The sequence below is a fragment of the Falco punctatus genome (assembly GCF_963210335.1).
Source record: "Falco punctatus genome assembly, chromosome: 17".
Taxonomy (NCBI): Eukaryota; Metazoa; Chordata; class Aves; order Falconiformes; family Falconidae; genus Falco; species Falco punctatus.
The window spans coordinates 3,349,912-3,356,683 of NC_137597.1; the positions used below are offsets into that span (position 1 = coordinate 3,349,912).

The 6,772-nt window shown below is 57.3% G+C and overlaps 1 protein-coding gene across 1 annotated transcript in view; it reads left to right on the forward strand.

Annotated features, from left to right (window-relative positions):
• The first annotated feature begins 2,758 nt into the window (after positions 1-2,758).
• The window catches only part of FKBP5 (FKBP prolyl isomerase 5), a 17,942-nt gene continuing 13,928 nt past the window's right edge, over positions 2,759-6,772 (forward strand). Inside the window, exon 1 of the mRNA XM_080367142.1 lies at positions 2,759-2,866. The gene's annotated coding sequence lies outside the window, so the exon portion shown is untranslated. The remainder of the gene's footprint in view (positions 2,867-6,772) is intronic.

A 6,772-nucleotide genomic window follows, 5' to 3' on the forward strand; every position in this document is an offset into this window, starting at 1 on the left:
GACCAGGTCCTGGGAGTGGTGCTGTGCCGAGGGGGGGGGTCACCCACCACATCCCCCGGCTGCAAAAAGCTGCTTTGCTCCCCAACCCAGGCAGCAGGCAGGGCTCTGGGGACCAGGGGGAAGGATGGATTCCAGCCCCCCCAGGGTGGGAAGCATCCCACTTGGGTCACCTGCCCAGGGCCACGGATTTGCACCCAGGGCCAGTGGATTTGTGCCGTGGCACATGGAAGAACCAGGAGAAATCCCATTTCCTCCGAGCTCCAATGCGCTCGAGAGATGCACTGATGCGGCTTTGGGGTGGGAAGCCGAGGCGGAGGGACGCCTCTCCTCCCCGCGCTCTCAAGGCAGATTAACGCCGGTTATTTTTAGCAGAAGACAAGGATGAATAAAAATATCTTCTATTTTATTTTAATTTTTTTTTTTTTCTCCCAGGAACTGCAGCTTTCACGTCGCACAAGGTGCTCAGGGGCTGGCATGAGGAAGGGCACCGAAGGCAAATGGGGGGGCTCTGGCTTTTACTCCCCACTTCTGGGGGGGGGGGGGGCGAGGCTTTCCCCCAGACCTCCCCCCCTTTCGGAGCCGGGTGACGACCCTGGGGCAGGACATGTGCGGCCAGCTGGATAGTGAGGGGGAACAAGCAGTGCCCCTGGCAGCCACCCCGAAGCCATCCGGGATTATTTATGGAGCAGATTTCCTCCAGGTTGTGTTACAGGGATGGGGGGGGACGGGGAAGGGGGTGGGGTGGGGGCTGTTTCAGGCATCCCACCACCCAAGAAAGCAGAACAAGCTGTGGGTCGGGTGCTGGTGTCACGGTGATTTGCAAGATGTCTTCTAAAAAAAACAACTCTGGTGCTTTTGCCCCCGTGTATTTTGCTTTTATTTTTCTCGTGCAAACAACAAAAATTCCCATTTTTGTGGTGCAAAAGCAAACCAGGCTGGACCCTCCCGACACCCCCCCCCCCCCCACTGCTGCCGTTGATCCGGTAGGATTTTTCAGGGCCTGCACGAAATGAAGCTGCAGGGTTTCCTGCTATTTGCAACCTGTAATATTTCTTTGATAAATGGAAATGTAAAAGCTCTCGGAGGCCAGGCAGGAAATGTTTAAAACCAAAATGCAAGATTCAACTGGGTTATTTGAGAGAGGGGAAAAATGAAACGTCATGAAAATATTTCCTTTTTTTTTTTTTTTTTTTTTAATTTTTAACGGAGTTGAATTTTAACTCTGTATTTCCAGGGAGTGCCATCCGTGTCTAAATTACAGCTGGGAAAATTGAACCGGGCATCAAAGAGCAGAGCTGCGAGTGAGCATCTGTGGGGTTATTGGATCAACACGTGGGAATTGGGGCGCAGGTTGGGAACTGCAGGCACCAGCTCTGACATAAGCCTGATAAAAATGAACTCTTTATCATTAAAAAGACCGAAATCCCACCGTTTCGATGCCCACTGATCACCCCCCCCACCCCCCACCCCAAGCTTTTTTTGCCCCTCTCAGCTCGGGTGCTGCAATTAGCTGAACGTGTGTGAGCAGGAATGGGATGTTTAATTGGAAATTACGTTATTTCTAATCTGGGGTGGATTTTGAGGCAGATCTTAACATTCTCTCCTTCATACTGAACAGGAACATTTCTGCATGTCCCAGCAGCTGGTGTGTCCTCCATCCCCTGCCCCTCCCTGTCCCCAGCTGTGGGACACTGTTGTTTGCTTTCTAGGGTGATGCTGCCCTTAGCAAACCCCAGGGGGGTTGCGTGGGGTTCGGGGTACCCATGGGATGTTGCGTGGGGTTGGGGTACCCATGGGGCATTGCAAGGGGTTGGGGTACCTGTGGGGTGTTGCATGGAACTGGGGGTACTCGTGGGGCATTGAGTGGTGTTAGGGTACCTGTGGGGTGTTGCGTGGGGTTGGGGTACTGTACTGGTGGGGTGTTGCATGGGGTTGGGGGTGCCTGTGGGGTGTTGCATGGGGTTGGAGGTGCCTGTGGGGCATTGTGTGGGGTTGGGGGGTACCTGTGGGGTGTTGCACGGGGTTGGGGTACCTATGGGGGGATTGTGTGGGGTTGGGGTACCCGTGGGGCATTGTGTGGGGTTGGGGGTGCCTGTGGGGCATTGCATGGGGTTGGGGATACCTGTCGGGGACTGTGTGGCGTTGGGGGTACCCGTGGGGCCTTGCATGGGGCTGAGGTACCCATGGGGTGTTGCATGGGGCTGGGGGTACCCGTGGGGGTTTGCAAGGGGTTGGGGTACCCATGGAGCATCGCAGAGGGTTGGGGTACCCATGGAGCGTTGCATAGGGCTGGGGTACCTGTGGGGCGTTGTGTGGGGCTGGGGTACCCGTGGGGCGTTGTGTGGGGCTGGGGTACCCGTGGGGCGTTGCAGGGGGCTGGCTGGTTCTCTAGGGCTGGGGTGTCCTTGAGAGGGTTGCACAGAGCTGCCCCCCCGCCTCAGCGGCACCGCTCAAGGCTGGGGGAACCTTGGAGCACCGCGCGGGGCCGTGGTGTCCTTGCAGCACCGCACGGAGCTGTCCCCCGCCCCCCCCGGGGCACCGCACGGGGCCGGGGACCCCCGGGGGTCACCGCACGGGGCCGCCCCCCCGCCCCCGCCCGGCTCTGCCGCCGCTGCCCCCGGCAAGTGCGCGGGGCGGGGCGGGGAGGCCTGGCCCACCAGGGGCGGGGCGAACGTTCTGATTTGCATATCTCGGCCACTCGAGCCAATGAGGAGGGGCAGCGGGCGCCGCGCCGAGACGGGCAGGCGGAGCGGCCAATGGGGGGGGCGGGCAGGAAGGCGGGGCGCGGCGGCCGGGGAGACTCGGCCGGCGCGGGCGCGCGGTGCCACTCGGAGCCGGGCGGCGGCGGAGCGCGGGGCGGCGGCAGGTGGGGGCCGGCGGGGCCGGGGAGCTGGGGGGGTCATTGTGTGGGGCCGGGGAGCTGGGGGCTCCCTGTGTGGGGCCGGGGCTCGGGGGGTCCCTGCTGGGGTCCCTGCTGGGGTCGGAGGGTCCCTGTGTGGTGTGGGCCCGGGGGTCTGAGGGCCCCTCCGTGGAGCCGGGGGTCCCTGCGTGGGGCCGGCGGTGTGAGGGTCCCTGCGTGGGGCCAGGGGTGTGAGGGTCGCCACGTGGGGCCGGGGGTTCCGGTGTTGGGCCAGGGGTCTGAGGGGTTCCGGCCTGGGGCCGGGGGTCTGAGGGACCCCTGCGTGGGGCTGGGGGTGTTTGGGTCTCTGCGTGGGGCTGGAGGGTCTCTTTGCAGGGCCAGGGGTCCCTTCGTGGGGCCGGGGGTCTGAGGGGCTCTCCGAGGGGCTGGAGGGTTCCAGAGTGCGGACGGGGTCTGAGGGGTCCCTGTCTGGGGCTGGGGGACCCTGGCGCAAGCTGTGTGGAGGCACCGAGGTCCTGCGTGGGGCCGGGGGTCTGGGGAGCCAGGGATCTGCGGGGCCAGGGGTGTGGGGATCCCTGCGTGGGTCCAGGGTGTGGGAGTCCCAGTGTGAGGCTGTGGGAAGACTCAGCAATGCCTTGTGTGGGGCTGGGGGCCGGGGGCAGCCCTGCGTGGGGCTGGGGGGCACTGGGGGTGGTGTCCGTGGGGGGCTGGAGAGACGCCTTAGGTCTGGGGGGGGATAGTGTGGGGCTGGGGAGAGGCACGCGTGGGGCTGATGGACCCCGCTGGGGGCTGGGTGGGGGGTGCTGGGGTCCTGTGTGGGGCTGAGAAGTCCTGTGGGGACAGGGATGCTGCCCCCAGTGAGGGGGGTGAGGATAAGATGGGGGTCCCCAACCTGTGGAGCACCTGTTAATACAGAGGAGCACGAGTGTTGCTGGGGGCACTGGGACACGCTGGGAGGGGGACAAGGTGGCACTGATGGGACAGGGTCGCATGGGCAGGGGCTGGCATCCCAGCGGGGCGGTGCTCGAGGGAGGGGGTTTCTCTTTTCCCCACTTTTTCACACCAAACAAGGCTCCTGTGCTCGGCTGTGGCACTTCCCCATGAGCCGCTGGCCCTATAGGGGTGGACACGAATATATAGAATATATAGAATATGTAGGCTCAGTGGCAGTAGCTAGCGATTGCACAAGGTAAATGTGATTTTTTTTTTTTAAATTTTTTTTTTAATTTTGTGGTATTTTTTGCTCCTCTCTGGGCACAAAATCTCTTTCAGAGCTTCTGTTTTTAAAAATTTTACAATGAGCTATAAGGGCTCCGGGGTTTACATCCATCACCAGCGGCAGTTCCCAGCCGAGGCTCCGATGCAGCAGTTTCTGTCCTTGCTGGGCTAAGCAAATGGACCACGCTGCTGCCAGTGAAAAAAAAAATAATACCCAACCCCCTTGAAAAATAATAATAACTAAACCAAAAAAAGCAAACAACAACAAAAAAAAGCTGATACTTTCGGGTTTTAAAGGTACTGTTTAAATGGTGTCTGTCCATAATGAGCTGTTAAATTGTTGAGGTGGATTTGGGATGGCACCAGGGCATCGAACCCAGCCTGGAAACTGGGATGATTAGTTAAAAAAGGAAAAGTTGAGAGCGCAAATCGCTCCTTCTTTTAAAATGTGGGGAAGCTGCGTCCCTCCTGCCTCCTTCGCTGCCCCACAAAGGGCTGGGGGGGGGGGAAGAAAATTATTAAATGTGTCCGGCAGAGCCTGTCTCTGGCTTTTTCCCTGGAGGTCTGGGGTTGGGTGTTGATGCTGCGACTTGGGGATGCTCCGGTTTTAATTTGCATCCTGGTACCCTGGAGATGGGACAAAACTGCTTGGGGGATGCACACACACAGAAACAGCGCCGGAACGGTGGGAATGACGGCAAAGGGTTAACTGGGAGCATGGGGCCGAGAATTTTGTAGCCCAAAGGTGGTGGTGCTGGGGTCCCCTTGATGGGGATGCTGGGGTCCCCTCGGTGTGATGGAGCTGGGTGCTCCCAGGAGCCGGGGTGATGGGTTGCCGTGGGGGCGGTGGGGGTTGGGGTGATGAAGCGGGCAGGGCTTGTGCTGCAGGCAGTGGGTGACAGCGTGGAAAAAAGGAGGGCAAAAGAAAAAGGGGAAAAAAAAAAAAAAAAAAAGCAGATTTCTGGGGAATTAGTGGAGAAGTGATCACTTCTGCTGAAAGTCGCTGGGAGGGATGGTGACATGGGGCCTCTCTTGTGGTTTTGGGCTGGGAGGATGGAGCAGGACCCGTGCTGGAGGGGGTCTGGGGGGGAAGGCTGGCATGATGCGAGCTGCTCGCGATGCCCCGTCCTGCCCAGAGCAGAGGTGTCTGCTGGGATGATGGCTTGTGCAACTATTTTCTTTTTTTAAAAAATAACAGCAAATAATCATAACTTCCCAAGGCTGTATTTGCCCAGCACACGCTTGAATTTTGTTGAGGTCCTTCCCCAGCACTCTTAGAGCATCTCCCTGCTGGGATGAAGCAGAAAATAAGGGACAATTCTCAAGTAAAATCAAAATGTATCCTTAGGAACATCCCTGTTGTGTAATTAGGTGCGTTTTAATTATGGCTTGCAGAAGGAGAAAGTTTGCTGTAAGGCTGGAGATGCTCAGCACTCAGGCCTGCCTCTGCGTGGCCACGCTGGCTCAGAGGGGAAAATATTCTGTGAAATATTTAGAGACTAATTTGTTCTTAGTTATTTATACTTGTGTGCTATTTTTTTTTTTATATATTTACTCACAGTTGTATATGTTTATATAAAGTTGTTACAGCCCCTTGAGGGAGCTGCAGAGCTCGTACCGATCTCATGCGTATCACGGGGGAAATAATAAATTATTTGGCAAGGTTGGTTTTTTTTTTTAAATTTATTTTCATGGTGTATGTTTGTGGACACAAAGAAATGGTCACGAGTGCTCTTAACGTACGAGTTGTTCGTGGAACCTGTTTGTCGTGGGCCAGTGAGCTTTTTCCATAATCAATTAATTGGGATTGAAATAAGGATTTCTGATTGTGTGAGTGAATGTATCGGAAAATCTGGAAAATAGTAGTAAATAGCAGTCCAGAAGGGAAGTGGTGGGACGAAGGGACTGCAATTAAATAGTCTTCTGCCAGCAATGTCCCGTCTTCATCCGTAGTAGTATCGCTCTTAGAAAATTACCCTCATTAAACGTATTCCCACATCAAGTGCTTTTGGATTTGTGTTAAATTTAATCACTGAATTCAATAAAACGCGCTCTAGGAGGCACCGCCTGGCAAATACATCTTCTCTGGCTGTGACCCCCGTCCCAGTGCAGGTGTGGGCTCCCTCCCCATCCTCAAGCGATGCACACGTCTGTGTGCCTGCACACGTGTGTGTGTGTGTGTGGACACGTGTGTTCATGTGCACTTCGCCGCTGCTCTGGGCTGGCGGGGTGGGGTGACCCCACGGTGATGCCACGTTGTCCCCAAAGCTGTGGCATCCTCGGTGGCTTCTGGCTGCCCCGGGGCTGAGCCCCTGCACCGTGGCAGCATCCTGCAGCGATGGTGGCGGGTGGTCCCGGTCCCCCCCCCCCCGGCAGCTTGGCTGCTCGTGGCGTTTCCTTGTCGCCTCCAAGCAATCCCCGTTTGGCGCGGGAACAGGCTGCTGTTTCACAACATGCCAAGAATTGCCGTTTGCCCGATATAATTTGGCATTTATAGACCGTGGGGGCACACGGAGCATCAAAAAAGGGGTGCTGCGTTATTCCTGGGTGCGTGGCAATGCCAAGTTGGGGATCCCCCCCCCCCCCCCCCCCGGATTTGACACCGGGGCTCTCGGGATGCTGCCTAGCCCTTGTGCGTGGGGGTAAGTGATTCAATACAGCAGATTTGTATCTTAGAGGGGTAAGCGATGAAAT